The 16,832-nt window shown below is 33.9% G+C and overlaps 1 pseudogene; it reads right to left on the bottom strand.

Moving 5' to 3' along the window:
* Window positions 1-11,366: 11,366 nt before the first annotated feature.
* On the bottom strand, window positions 11,367-12,534 carry LOC131935347 (14-3-3 protein zeta-like; annotated as a pseudogene).
* Between the last annotated feature and the right edge of the window lie 4,298 nt (window positions 12,535-16,832).

Genomic DNA, 16,832 nt, shown 5'->3' with positions numbered 1-16,832 from the left:
TTTGACGTTACAAAAACAGCTATGGTCTGGGTTAAATGTAACATTTTCTCTATCTCTTCTGATTGTTGCTGATATATTTTTACAGCTAAATAAAGCACTGGTTAGTTTCAAACTTGCAAGTATTGATGTTTAGGCAGCTCCTGAAGCATAGTTTCAGTTAGCAAGATCCAGTGGCGTAGCGAGGTCGGGTGTTACCCGGTGCGGCACTTAATTATGTCACAATCCCCCCCCCCCCCCCCCTCAGAGGCGTAGCGACCCTTCCCGTGGACACATTTTATATTTGCACCCCCCCCCCCTCAAACTTTTGATTTGCACCCACCCCCCTCAAACTTTCGACGTGCACCCCCCCCCCCCCTCCCTCCAAATTTTTCTCTATATATTTTGCTATTCTTTTGCCATGGTGTCACCCCCCTAAATAATGTCACCCGCTGCGATCCGCACCCCCTCGCCCCCTCCCTCTAACTCGCTACCCTCTGGCTAGATCAGCAGCTTTAAAGAGAAGATGCATTTGTGTTAGTACACATTCAGTTTAATAGCAATCACGCAGCCAAGTTAGTTTTGTGTTTATAATATCGTTTGCATTTTTTACGATAAAAATCAAATAATTTGATGACTTTGTTTGACATTTGGCAAAATGTATTTTAGTTTTCACTCAGTTCTATATAGCGGTGGATAGCACTGTCACCTTGAGCTGCGGGTGTTGTTATTTAAATTAAAGTAAATAACATGTAACTGTTTTTACACTTATATATATTATGTTATATTAGTATGATTTGACTTTAATGGAGAACCACTGAAGTTTGTTATTCAACTTGCCACCTTTGTAAAGACAAGGTAGTAGTTCTATATTAAATCGATCGTAAGGGAAAGAAATCAACTCTATTTTAAAAAGTAAATAGGCTACAGTTCTAATGTATGCCGTGAATATGGTCTCACAGTGCTGACTATACAACCTTCTTATATGTAGAGGTAAAAACATACATGATATGTATTTTTACTTCATGTGTACTGAACCACAGTAGTAGATGACACATATACATCGTGGTCTGGATCATCTTCAATAGAATTTTGATCCTACACTGAGGTGACTAACTTTGCTTTTTACATTTAATATCTACCGTTTGTATTATTCATTGCAAATACCATACAATTTAATTAGACGCCAGTCTCTGAAATAGTTATAACATGTGTAGGGCAAATAGAAAGGTATTAAAAATTTAAACATTGACATAATTAAATCTAGAAAGTTATTATAGGCATGAATGAAACAGTATTTTTAAAGTCACAATATATAAAAAGAAACAAAAAAAAAACGTGTATATAGTTCTTGAAAATGCAAATGTGTAATCAAATAATGATTCAAAGGATTTTTTTTTTCATTCGGCGTGGTGGGTTAAGAGGGGTTTGAGCATTTAAGTAGAGCGAAAATAAATATGGGATTACAGAAAATCAAACTATAGCAGGGGTCGGCAACCTGCGGCTCGCGAGCCGCATGCGGCTCTTTTGATATCAAGATGCGGCTCTCCAGCTCTTTGAACAAATACTAATAATCTTAATAAAAAATAAAATATTTAAAATAAAAAAAAATGTTAGTGGCTCTTTAAAACCAGGGAAATTTTGAAAATTGTAACTTTTGACACTTCAGCTTCAAAAGGTTGCCGACCCCTGAACTATAGTCAACATTTAACAAGCCTATGGTTGGTTATTTGCAGTAAATTAGTTTAAATAGCAGTCTAAAGATATATAACACATATAACATATTTCAACAGTTTTTGTAATTTTTAAATACAATCGCAATTTAGTATTTTTTAATGCTGAAAGTCATTTTTTAAAATAATAAATACGAAATTATTTGTATCTATTTGAAAATTACTATGCTAATTTGATTGATGTATACTTTTTTCTGTATTTCATATTTATACTTTAAACAACAAAATGTTGTCTAGGTTGTTTCCTTTGTAAAATGTAATATAAATGAAGTCCCCATTATTAATCGAAGCTAACAATAGTATTCTCATAAACGTCTTTCTCTTAATCGGTGAGCTTAGCACAGAGACATGTCTTGTCAATATTTTATTTTATTAAATTAGTGTTTAGAAAACAATTACGGTAATTAATTGCAACAGTATTCTTCATGTTTGTCTTGTTTTATTTCCCTATTCATTTAATATTGAGTAGTTTAGAGTAATGTTATGTCGGTTGTTTTGCTGTTCGACTTTTGTCACTTATTTAAATGTTGCATTTAAAATGTTCTTGGGCGGATTTAAATTTCCTATATATCGTTCTATATACAAACAAGACAACTTTTGTATAGAAATGTATCAGATGATTGTCAGGACTGTAGGGTGTACTCATGTCTGTGCTGCTCGACCTATGTGTAGTTTAATCTTGGTTTACATTGACCCTGGTGTAGAAATTGATTTTTGTAAATGCAAACATTGATACTATTAATGAATATTCAAACATAATTAAAGCAATATGGTGATTAAAAAAAGAGTATTTATCATTTTTTACATTTTCCAACTTAAATATAAGACAAATAATAAAAGTAAAAAGGTTAAAAAACACTCGTATAGTTAGAACTCCCCTGGTATATTAAGCGACTCACTTGTTGCATTTTATTTGAATTGAACAAAATTGTATTGAAATATTAAATAAATAAAGTTTAAGATGTCCACACTAGTCTACAGAGTCGTGTTCTTCTAATTTTGTATTTAGTTAATGCAACAGAATAATTAAAGAATACTAGTATATAAGCGCTTTAAATAATTCTACAATTAACAATTAATAAAATACGATAATGGGAAATATCGTAGTATATACTAAACTTTTCTTTTTTATATATTTTATACCATGAAATAAAAAAAAAACGTTAAAGTATGTCACTTACCTACATGTTCTTGTAATAAGACTAGATGCACTATAAATAATATGTGGTTAAGTTTAATTAATTTAACACATATTGCAGTTTACACAAGAATCCAAACATTTAAAAAAACTGAAATCGGCAAAAAAGTTTTTTTTTTTTTTTTAAGTTTCTTAAAATAATTCACTTCTGAATCATAACTATTTTAAGAAAAAAATATTCCAATGAAAAAAAAACAAGAACCACAACCGATGATAAAACAATTTGATGTATATATATATATATATATATATATATATATATATAAAACAATCAAATGAATCAAAACAAACCTTTTTATCATGCCCGCACATGAATATGGTGCAATGGATCTAGTGTTTCATCAGCTTAAAACAACTAAATTCTAAAAAAAAAAGTTGCAACAAAATCTATACAGGACAGCAAGTTATGATAAATGTTACAGAACTGCAAAACGTCCATGATGCAAAGTTTATAAACATTCAGTATTTTAAAATAGCTATTACTATATTTAAATACAGACAATGTGTTGGAAACCAAGTCATTAACAGACAAGAAAGGCGTTGCTATTACTAATTCTAGCGCTATTTCATGGGCAATATGAAACTCCTGAATTGCAGTTTAAGAATGTTTCTACCTTACTTTATATGTAAAATACAAGCACACATTTTGGAGGACATGCGGTGGAATTTCTCTAAAGTGTATGTCATTGTTCTCATGCTCTAAAAATTGACCAGGACCACTTAACATAAATTTAAATATTCCAGATGTTAAGGTATGGTCTCTCTTTACAATCAATTCATTTCCATCTGAAGATATCTAATTTGATATACCGGAAGTTAGGTATAAAAACTATAATGGTGATTTAATAGAAGAAACACGTATCTAGCTTAACGAACCAAGCGTATATTTTTATATGCTTAAGTGAAATTGTAAAAGCACTGTGGTATACACTTTATTTTTTTTATTTTTATTTAAACGTTTGATTTGTAGGCGTGATTTGATTATTTTATATGTCAAATATAGGATATTCACGATCATAGTGTGTATATTCATCGCATTACTTGTACGAATAAGTTGCATCAGTTATAGCATAATTTTTTAATGTTGTTTTATAGCAGCTGAGTTTAAATATCACAATTAAAAATGAAAATATACAATGGAGTTTTAATTTATAGTTCAATGTATGCTCAAGAAATTGTTTGCTCTTTCTATTGATCACATACCCTATTTTTCTAGTTATTGCTCAAATATTCTTCTTTCTATTATGTTATTAAATCGCGTACTAACTAGGGTCTTTATAACTACTTACGGACAAAACTAGTATATGATAGTAAACAATGTTTGTGTACAATGTATGTTGGGAAGTGAACACATGTTTACGATACCACTTTTCTTTATACTAAACCAAAAAGGTAAAACATGTTACCCTCAGTGATTTCAATTGTTTAATATCTACTTTCCCCTCCAGTTTATTTTCTTTGAAAACACGGAGTCGTATGGTTGTTTTTTTTTTATATTGTAGACGTTTACATACAGTGGTACCTCAACATAAGAGTGTCCCAATATAAGAGACTGTTGTGATACGAGCTGTTGAGCAAGCTAAAATGTACTTTGTCACACAAGCAAAATTTGAGATACGAGTAACCAGATTAGCGAGTGTAGATGTTCGTGGAAAAGAAACTGCGCAAAAAAGTTGCAACTAATTTGTGTAAAGGAGCTTTTTGATAATACTTACCTAACTCAAATTATTTTACTTTATTATTAAATAAATGCAACTGTTGTTTTATATACCAATAAATATAAGCGTAAGACTCTAATACAAGTTTTAAAAGCTTACTCATTTGTAAACACAGGATAAGACCGTCCACCTTTTGCATTCTTTGATTATCGGCGTGTGTATATGTAAGCTAATTATATTATTTGGTACGAAGTGTAAATGATAGCGTTTGTGTGCCTAGTTATTTTTAGACATGGGCCTATCAACTTCCAACCTTAAAAAAAAATAATTTAGCTACAACCCGTTGGTGGATTTTTTTTCAGCCAAAACTAATTATTAGAGATTACAGTTGCATTTAGTTTTGTAGAGAAACATTATATGATATCTGTAAACCAAGGACACAGCACACATAAAATATTGGTTCAACTACTTATAAACAAGTATTTAGTATAAAGTTCTGGCATTTTAGTTTTAATTATTTAAAACTTTAAATGTATTCCATCACGAAAGAAAAAATATATATATGATTTTATGCAAGTTTAGATTTAATGTTTTTAGGTTTATACTTCAATACAAATGTGTATTACGTCTTGACGACCACCATTTGTTGACTTTAATAATTGTTGAATTGTAAGAGTTGTTTCCCCTAACATACAGAAGATAACTAGGTAATTTTTCAAGGTCGATCGTAATAGATGCGACATCATCTATATTTTAATAATTTACACCGATCAAATGTGTATTGTCTTACAGTGCTGACCATGCAACCATCGTATATGTCGAGGTAAAAACATACATGAGATGTCTGTCTAAAAAAGTTCGGTATTTTTACTTCCTGTGTACTGAGCCCCAGTTGTAGTTCACAAATATACATCGTTGTCCGAATCGTCTTCAATATAATTTTGATCCTAAACTTTGGGGACTAACTTTGCTTTTTACGTTTAATATCCATCGTATGTATTATTCAATGCAAATACCATACGAGGGTAATTAAACGCCAGTCTCTGAAATAGTTATAACATGTGTAGGGCAAAAAAAAGGTAGTAAAAATTAAACATTAAAACAATTAAATCTAGAAAGTCATTATTGGCATGAATGAAACAGTATTTTTTAAGTCACAATATGAAAAGAGAAAAAAAAAAACTTTAAATTTCACTTGAAAATGCAACTAGTGTAATTAAATATTGATCAAGGGATTATTTTTTTCCATCGGCGTGGTGGGCTGAGGGGTGTTTGGGCAATATAAGCAGTGACGTAGCGAGGTTGGGTGTCACCCGGTGCGGCACTTAATGGTGTCACCCCCCAAACTTTAAAACGTTCGATTTGCACCCTCCCCCCTCAAACTTTCGATTTACGCCCCCCCCCCCCCCCCTCACATTTTTCTCTCTCTATATATTTTTTTTTTTGCCTTGGTGTCACCCCCCCAAACCTAATGATGTCACCCGGCACGGTCCGCATCCCCCCGCCCCCCCCCCCCCCCCCCCCCACTTCGCTATGCCTCTGTATGTAAGCATAACATAGTATTCGGTACGAAGCGTAAATAATAGCATCTGTGTACCTAGTTATTTTTAGACATGTGCCTATCAATTTCCAACGTTTTAAAAAATATAATAGAGCTACGACCAGTTCGTGGATTTTTATTTAGCAAAAAAAAAAAAAAAACTGAATTATTATTGCGTTTAGTTATGTATAAGGAAAACAAAATATTTTAATTGCGTTGATACTTGAAACAAAATACAACTTAAAGATTGGTTCAACTACTTATAAGCAAAAGTTAGTGTAAAGCTCTGGCGTTTTGTGTATTAATATTTCATCACAGTAAAAAAAAAAATGCTTACTAAAACTAAACATGTTTATGTTTATACTTCAATAGGCCTACACATGTGTATTACCTCTTGGCGACCTTAATGTGTTGACTTTACTAAATGTTGTAAGAGTTGTTTCCCCTAACATACGGGAGTGAACTACGTGCATTTCTCCAGCACTGGGTTATTTATATTCCCCTTTTAGATTTCGTTATATCCGCAAAATGTCCTTAACGATCTGTGCATACACAAATTTAATATGTTGAAGGGAGTAGAATATTTGTTTATACTTAATTGTGTTAAATATTCGCGTCTGTTCAGTTTGCTTTTAATGAATTTCACCTAGTGTGGCGTATCTATTGAATCATTATTTTATTTTATTTTGTTACATATTGACATGGTCATCCAAATATATACATACATATACTAGAAATAAACGGAACACTACATATTCAAATATACATTGAACATGTGTTTATAATATGTGTTCAATCCAATGTAAGGTCTAAAAATAAGTTTGCTTGTTTCAGCTAGCTAGATCACAGCTATAAAGAGCAGATGGATTAGCGTTGGTTCACTTTCAGTTTAATAACATCCAGACAGGCATGATATAAATGTGTTTTTTTACTTACATTCATCTTCCCTCTAGATCTATAAACCGATAAATAGCACTGTCACCTTGAGTGACAGATGTTGTTAAGTAGATTAAAGAACACCGTGCTACTGTTTTGTATGACTTGCTGAGATTTCAATTGGTTGCATTTAAAATCATAAAATATGTTTGATTGAATAGCTTTTTACTTGCACTATAGTTTAATACATTGTGTATTTCAAATTATCTGTGTATAAATTTATTATATTCAACCAGATATCCATCAAACGACGAACAAACACAATCAAATGACGTAAATGTTTTACATGTTTCTAAGAAGTTTGTCTTATGGCATTATTATATGTGCTATCTGTATATTCGAGGCTGTTAAATTTATAAAACTATTAAGTTGTTAAAAATATGTCTACGTTGAGTAATCTCGTAGTATTTGCTTTTTAACTTTAAAAGAAAAAAAATCCGCTTTACTTTATATTTTTATCCCGTGTAGTACCATTATAAAAGTCCATCGTGTATATTTTATTTTTTTCGAATGCCCCCCCCCCCCACTCCCCAACTCCAAGTATCCCTCGGAACAATGTTCACGTCTAAGAGCTGACCAACGACCTTAAGAAGAGGCAGATAATTGCCATTTAGAGTTATGATCGCCAGTTACAGATCATTGAATAGGCATTGAATACTTTACATTTTATGTCGTTATTTTACTAACTAGTTATGTTTATAAAAGAGAACATCACACGTTTACAATTTGTTCAACTAGTTTGTATTAAACAATTTAGTCTTTTTAAATTTATTTATCTATAATAATAGTTTCGCTGTCTGTCTGTCTATCTATCTATCTATCTATCTATCTATCTATCTATCTATCTATCTATCTATCTATCTATCTATCTATCTATCTATCTATCTATCTATCTATCTATCTATCTATCTATCTATCTATCTATCTATCTATCTATCTATCTATCTATCTATCTATCTATCTATCTGTCTGACAAGAACGCTCTAGAGAAAAGACAAGCAATTTAAAAACATGCATAGTAATTCGAAAAACGAAGTATGACGTCGACACATTTAGCGCTCAGAGTAGAAAATGGTGTGTGTGGGGGGGGGGGGGTGTGGGGGTGGTGTGTGGGGGGTGGGGGTGGTGTGTGGGGGGTGGGTTGGTTTCAGTGTTTCTTTCAGACTTTTTCCTCCCCGGAGAGGGGTGGGGGTACTTGAAATTTTCGGGGGCGGGGGTAGAATTTTCTGGGAGGGGGCGGACACTGGAAAAAGTATATAATTATATTTCGTTGAATGGGACGGTAGACATGGTTTTTTTTGGGGGGGGGGGGGCGGTGGAGGGGGGGGGGGGGGGGGGGGTTGGAGGGGTGGGGGGGTGGGGGTGGGGGTGGGGGGCGGTGTGTGGAGGGGGGTGGTGTGTGTGGGGGGTGGGGGTGGGGGGTGGGGATGGTGTGTGGGGGTGGGGGGTGGTGTGTGGTGGGGGTTGGGGGTGGTGTCTGGGGGTCGGGGGGGGGGTGGGGGTGGGGGTGGTGTGTGGGGGGTGGGTTGGTTTTAGTTTAGAGAAAAGAGACAGCACTATCAGCCTAGCGCCCGTTGTACCCTTCCTCAACGGGCCATTTTTCTCGTTTACTATATATGTTTACATAAAAGTATTGTATGTAAGTTGCCTCCCTTACACAAAATCGCTAACACGTTTTATCTTGTAAATATCAACATCTTTTTTTTTCTTTTGTAATAAATGGAAGTGAGGATAATATTAGTGGCAGAGGGTTTCTTTTACCTTTTTATTTGTGTTAGGTTTATCACTGGAGACAAGAAATGATATGTTTGTATTTTAATATTTTTATGGTGTGTTATATTAGGTGAGAAAGTGATCAAGATATATGATATAACAGTAACACTGCCTAGTTGGGATGTTAGTGGTCGACACCCACTGGGGTTAAGAGCGGGTAGGGTCAGATCCTGAGAGGAAAACAACACAGCACACGTTTGGGTGTAACGCGAGTGAAGCACACTGCATTGTGTGCAGCTGGGCGTAGCCAATCCGGGTACACATACAGCACAGTAATACTCCACGTTGTTTGATGACGTCAACGACAAGGACGACGATGATGATAACAATAATGATAATGACGATGTCAACGGCAATGACGTGACTGATGTGGTTTTTATAACACATTCTTAGACAATCTCATTTAAAAAAAAAAAAAAAAACATTTAGTACCATTATGACTTACATCATTTGGTATCTTCTCTCTACTGCGCGGTAATTGTAATCGTTATCTAACCATTCTTTTATTTACGGTGTTTGGTCACATTTCCAAATTATTTAAAAGATTATTATGTTAAAGTTTTATGCTTGTATCTTTTTTTTGCGCTATTTTTTTTTCTTTCATACTGTAAACTATTACAGTAAAAAAATGTATTGTATAAATATTTCGGACAATGATGTTTCATAGTTAAAATATTCTAAAGTATTCGTTTTTTCTATGTTTTCCTACTAACATCTGTACATATAATCACGTCCTACTGAAAACACGTATTGTGAGATTAAATCCATAATAAAATGTAAGCCTATTTAGGATAACTTAAAATACGACACTAGAGTGACCGCAATAACTTGTCTTTAAGCCCCAACTTTGTTTAAATAGATGAAAAATTTAAATGTAGATATTTGTTATTTACATCTGTGGATTAAAATAGTAGATATTTAAACACTTAATTGATAGCTATTACAAACCTTTAAAAAAAGACAAAAAAATAAAAAAAATAAAAAAATAAAAATAATTGGGTTTTTTTTTATTCTCAGATTGTGTAATCATGTTCAGCTCGCCTGAGCTTTGTCCAGAAGGTGACCACTGTCTAATTACTTGTATTTCATCACGTGACATACGAGGACCGTATTAGATTTACAAACCTCCGCTAACTTCATCTGTTTCATTCTTAAATATACATATAACACATAGAAACGTTTAGTGGTAAGGGTGGGGGTTATAAAGTAGTAAGCTGGCATAATCAGTGTTCTGAAAAGAAACAGTGACATTCGGTTATGAAACGTTTTTGAATTTTGTAGGGGTTGGGGTCGGGGGTTACTGTCAATTCTAAAGCGTTTACCTTTTCTTTTTCGTTGTACCCTGTAATGAAACATAAACCATACACCAAAATTAATGTACAGTGGTCTGTTAAATTATTATTTACCCTGCTCATATATAAACATAACATCTACCAAAGTCCTCTTTAAAAAAAATGTAATTGATTTATAACTCATCTATGTCAGTCCAACGCAAAATATGTAAACAAACTCAAAAGATAAAAAAAAATATATGAAATAATTGTAAAGTCTTACGTTTTACTAAATTACAGTGTTGAAATGTAATATTCCTAACAATAACACTTGAACAAGTCGACTCCACTTCACCGGCCCAATGACAGCATTTTGATAAGTTAGATATGTAAATGAACACTTTGAGTGTAGACAACACTAGATAACAAGTGCTAGCCATCTCCAGTAATTCTCTTTTTCACCTTGGCAGGCCAGGCTTTTATCATTGCATGCGGCGAAACGTTTTTGTCCAAATTCTAGCAAACGCCAATTTTCACGTTTGTCCCATTCAGGTATAAGTTCATTCGAACATGTGTCACAGTTAGGAAAATGTCAATTCGAATATTTAAGACATTTAGGAAAAATGTCCATCTGCAAATTGTCTTTCCGGTAAATATTTGTAGATTCCTATTTTTTTTTCTCTAATTAGATAATTAATTAATCATTAAAAGTAACTAAAATATCACTACATTAAATAGATAAAGGGAAGATGGATGGCGAAGATGGCACGCTACCTTGAAATAACCGCCAGTCCGGTTGAGTGGTGGGGGGAGAGTGTGTGTGTCTGTGGGGGGTGGGGTGAGGTGTGTATCTACCATTCAGATTGTGCACTTTTAAAACCTGTGAAACAGAAGACTGTTATGTTAATTTACTTGAAGGCTGATCGAGTGATGTTTGGCTTGAGGCTGTCTGAATTAAAATAAATAATTTAGTTATTGATTTCCAAAAATTATAAATAACATTTTTTTTTTCAAGTATGCAGAATTTATTTAAAAAAACAGTAAAAATAGCTAACATCTAACATTGTGATGTTACAAAATTATATTCTTGGATTTGTAAGAACTGAATAATCAAAATAAGTAAATGCAAATGTTTGCCTTCAACACATTGACAACAAACACACATTTTTAAACTAAGTGCTTTATTATTATCTGCCACAGTTGTAAAGATTTGCAATTAATTTAACTTTTAAAAAGAGCTAACTCCAGAGCCAAACTTTGCTCTGTTACATCACTCTGTTGCCTAGGCTACTGACATTTATGGCAAAACTTAATATAAAAAGCTAAAGGGTGAAAACCAATAAACAATGCATTAGTAAAATGCATTTGAATGTGGTAAATTAAGATGGAAGTGTAAGAACATTAATACGTTTGCACTATTTGTTGTGAGCTATGATGTCTCTAGACTACTGAACCCAAGTGATGTGGGGGTAAGGGAATTGATTTGATGAAAGATAAGGGCTAGGACATGGATCAAGGGCGTGGATTGTAACATGAGGAAATTGATGACTGAAAGTTGTTTTTCTGTAAACTGCTTGAATTCATAATTAAAAGAAATGTAGTTATTAGACAGCCATACATATCACTGGTTTTCGGCTTCTTGCACCACTTCTGCCTGCGAGTCAGGTGTCCACAGTGTAAGATTATCTCGCAACAGCTGCATTATTAATGTGCTGTCCTTGTAGGATTCTTCATTCAACTGATCTAACTGGGCAATAGCATCATCAAATGCAGCTTTCGCCAACTTGCAAGCTTCATCTGGCTCATTCATGATCTCATAATAAAAGACTGAGAAGTTCAGAGCCAGTCCTAGTCTTATAGGGTGTGTTGGCTACATTTTTTCTTTAGCGATCTCTGAAGCTTTTTTTGTATGCCTCATTTGATTTGGCAACATTGACTTTTCTATCTTCTCCTACAGAGACTTCTGATAAGTAGCGGTAGTAATCACCCTGCATTTTGAGGTAGAAAACATGGCTATCGTGGTGGGCACTGTCATCTTGGGCTTTTTGGATTAGATATTTAGACAGCAAATCCAAAACTTCATTGCAAATTGACTTAAGTTCTTCTTCAATGGTTTCTCGATATTTCTTAGCAATTTCAAGCTTTTTCTCACTGCCTTCGGTTTTAGATACTATGCTTGAAACAACCCTCCAGGCTGATCTTCGAGCATAAACGACATTTTTGTAGGCAACAGACAGGAGGTTTCTTTACTCGTTGTCGAGAGTCGCTCCAGAATTATCATCGGAGTAAACGTATTTTACACATGAACACATAGCACCTGACATGTCATCATACCGTTCAGCTTGCTCAGCAAGCTTTGCTTTGTGCACATACTGTTCCTTGAGAGTAAGACCCTGATTACTCATTTTAAAGCCTAAATTTTGTTTGAGCAGACCACGATTCTTCTGGAATGAAAATTATAAATAACATAATTTTAAAGGAACAGAAAGAAAAGTAGGTAGCGAAAATTAAGGATCAGGCACAAAATATATAACACATTATATACCATCTTTAAATGGTTCTTATGTGTTTGAATGCAGAAGCAATTTAATTACATTTTTATACTGAGACTTATTTCATATATGACACATAAGATCGTAAAAGTTTGTATTAGAACATTAATATAATATGTATATATATGTAATATGTATACAATATTTGAACTGTTTAGGTACACGTTATTCAAAATAATTGGTAAGTTGTTTCCCTTATAAAATGTAAATTAAGTCCCGATCATTTATCAAACCGAAACAATATTATTCTAATATGATAATTCTAAAAACACAGCATACTACTTCGAGAAAATAAAACGCAAATGACGTTGTAAAAATATTGAATACAGTAATACACTCAACCGTTGCTGATCAATTTTATAACCCAATGTTTATTGGTGTTCTTTATAATTGATTTCTATGTAGTGTGTAAAGGTTGAAGAATTGTCCGAAATATTGTGAAGCTGCGGTTGTTGGTGTAGGCCATTGAGTTGACAGTGGGTTCTAGTTTGCTAAGATTTCTCAGGGCCTTTATGATTGTGTCGCTGTTGAGTGGGTGGGGTGGGGGTAGGACATCTGAGGGTGCCGCTGACATTGTTTTCCCTGTAGATGGTGAATTCTAATGTATAAAGTCCGTGATGTTTGGTGGTGTTGTTTAGTTCTTTTACGTGAACAACTGCCAAGAAATATCAAGTATCTGCTTGACCGTAGTTGAGTTGTAGAATAGTGTGCCGACTGATCAGTCGTCTGATAATATGCCTACTTGCATTGCAGGGAATGTTGATGACTGTGCATTAACACCACAGTGTACACAAATAACAAAACCATTGAAATTTGATTTTCCAAAGCAATCCAAACATTATAATCAATTTTATTGCAAATCAGTTTAAAATATGCCATTGCTATTCAAACACCAGTCCACAAATACGCGGTTTACCTATTTAAAATAGTAAAAAAAAAAGTCTATAGCACGATTGAATGTTATGGAGATCTAAATGATATTAAAATTCCGTCAAATTGGTGTAAGAACATGTAGCGGTGACCAACAGACTTACTGTGTTATGGTTAGTTAAAGCGGCTGGATATAGTGCTGATATCCCCATTCATTTATATGTCGAGGTCTCGTAAACAAGTGGACTCTACTTTACCTGTCCCGTGGACAACCTTTTGACAGGTTTGATATTTAAATGAACACTTTGAGTGTAGAAAACACTAGATAACAAGTGCTAGCCATCTCCAGTAATTCTCTTTTTCACCTTGGCAGGCCAGGCTTTCATCATTGTCCGAATTCAAGCAAACGTCAATTCAGGTAAAGGTTCATTCGAGCATTTCTCACAATGAGGAAAATGTCAATTCCAATATTAAAGAAATTTAGGAAAAATGTCCATCTGACAAGTGTCTTTCCGGTAATTATCATGAATTCCGATTTTTTCTCTAATTAGATAATAAATTGGTCATTAAAAGTTATTAAAAGATGACTACATTAATTAGATAAAGGGAAGATGAATTACGTGCTAGTGATCGCTAAATGTCATTATTATTCTCATCTCCAGTTAGTTGCCAGGTTAAAACAAAAATCAAAAGACTACTTGTTTTGTAAATTCTTAACAAAAATCAATTTAGGACTACTATTTGAAATTTTAAAAGTTAAGGGTCTCTTAAAGCTAGACAATACTTGTATACAAACGTACAGAGATACATTTTGATCAAATAAAAATAGAAAATTAAAACAGTTGGTTGTATTAGTTCAAACTAAAGGTGACTCATAAAATATCTTTCCTTTATTCTGATACACTTTAAGCTTTTTCTGGCCTCAGACATATAATTTACAGCGTCAGTTTACCATGCCATGTTCGCTTTAGTATTACTGTTTGTATTGTCGACTTACGAGGACTGATGAAGAATTACAATAGTAATCTATGAACTCAATTGTTTCAGTTATATTTTTTTTGCTTCAAATATTTAAATTTACAGTGTGAAATGCCTTGCTATGTTCGCTTCAGTAGTTTTTATTATCGATGTATCAGATAGTATGATCGACATGCGCATTAGACAGCTAGAGAATAAGTCTTGTAACATGTTATTGTTTGGTATTAATGACATCGGTCTTTGACAGCTAGAGACTAGGTATATAATGTTGTATTGTTTGGTATGATTGATGTGTGCCTATGTAATGTACTATTGTTTGGTAACCTTAAACAGACAGTCTGACAGAAAAAGACGAAATTAAATCAACACAATACAAATAAACACCTTCAAAAATACATAGAAATTCGTCAATGATTAAAATATTTTTAAAGCAATCATTTATAAAACAAAAGTTAAAATTGTGCAACTTTCGTGCCATTCTTGTTTTTTGTGTTTTGGCCCCACCAGGACCAAAATACACTCAACAAGTTTCAATTGTTTTTGTTTAGTATGAAAATTTACTTACAAATGAAGTCCACAGGCAGAAATAAAAACACGCATACTAAATCAAGATAACAAGGGTATCTCGATTCATTCACTGTCATTGAAATCCAAATTTTGAAATAAAAAACAACACACAATGTCACAAATAACACATTAAAAATGGAAAAATACGGAGCACTATTTACAAACACATGCTACGGCGGCCATCTAAGCTGGTAACATTCTTCTTGAAATCTGTGATTGTTGATCTGCATTGACATTGTCTAGACGTTTTTCGAGCTGATCCCAATTGAACTCTTTACTATCTAAAACAGAGTTTCTTCCAGGCATTTCCCCCCCCCCCCCGTCCCCTCCCCGAAAAAATTCTACCCCCCCCTCCCCCCGAACGAATTGAAATTTATATAATTTATATAGAAAATATATACTTTTAACAGTGTCCGCCCCCCCCCCCCCCCGAAGAAAGTCTACCGGCCCCACCCCGAAAATTTCAAGTCCCCCCCCCCCCCCCGGGAGAAAAACGTCTGGTAGAAACACTGTCTAAAACTTTTAAGAAACCAGGTGTATTTTCTTTTGCAAGGCAATCATGAGCAGAAGGAAGTGTAGTTTTCGTCACGTTAGTATCCTTTTTTACTTTCTCGTATATACGAAGTATAGAGAAAGTATTGTAATCGTGCAAAAAAAAATCGAGATTTTTACAAATCTCGACGTTTTACACCTCACTGATACGGAAAAACATAATTTTGCAATCTTTTCCGTATGACTGTGTGTGTGTGTGTCTGTCTGTCTGTCTGTCTGTCTGTCTGTGTGTAAACATGATTACTTGAGTACCGTTACAGCTAGGTTGATGAAATTTCATATATAGGTATTTTATCAAAATCGTAAATAATATAATAAATCAAATAATATAACTTTAGGGCTATCCCAATCCACTTTAGAAGCTGTTAACTTTTTTTTTGTCTTTACGGATATCACCGGCTCAGAAGGTGTCTCTCAATTAGCCAGGCAGGCCTTAACACGGCAAACTCCTAGTAAGTGGCTTGGATATCGGTTTGATTACCGTGTATCGGTCCCTTCTGTCATTTGGTACTCACCAGGCTTATTTTCCACCACACAGAGCACAGGGTAAACTCGTACCCCACAGTCCAGTACCCAGCTCGACCGTAGGAAGCTAATAACTAAAAAAAAACAACGTCACCCAGGTTAAATTAATGATTACTGACAAATAGGTAAATGCAGTGTCAAGCATGGAATTACTGTCCATAGCACGGCGGAGGGGCCGGGCCTGGTGTCCAAGCGGCAATTAGCTGTCCATGTACTCTCTACTCCACCAATTCTCACTGTTCTCTGATGAGTGTTTTTATCCTGTTTAAACTTGTGTTACGTTACAGTAAAATATTTGTTTTGAAATTTGAAAACTAAATAATATAACAATTAATATTTCTGCAAAGAGCTGGAGAGCCGCACTTCGAAATCGAAATAGCCGACCCCTGTGTTAACATAAATTTCCAATTCGTCATAAACATTAAATAATTGGAGAAAACCGAAGATGAGGGAACAACGTTAAAAGAAGATCAAGCTCAATGTATGTAAGAAATTATGTCACATCTTTGAATAGTTCTTAAAATTTTGAATACAATGACAATTTAGTTTCCTTTTTTATATCAAAACTGATCTCTTGAACAATACATATGGACTTATAAGTTAATATTAGAAAATTAATATAAAAATGTAATAGCTGTTTACTATTTTTGTACTATTTAGGTAAACGTTAATCAACAAAAGAATGTGTCGTTGTTTCCCTTAT

This window comes from Physella acuta, unplaced genomic scaffold, assembly GCF_028476545.2.
Source record: "Physella acuta isolate Inbredline_101_S28 unplaced genomic scaffold, ASM2847654v3 ptg000142l, whole genome shotgun sequence".
In the NCBI taxonomy this organism is placed as follows: Eukaryota; Metazoa; Mollusca; class Gastropoda; family Physidae; genus Physella; species Physella acuta.
The sequence above is the reverse complement of the archived record's forward strand: the minus strand, read 5'-3'. Positions and strand labels throughout refer to the sequence as shown.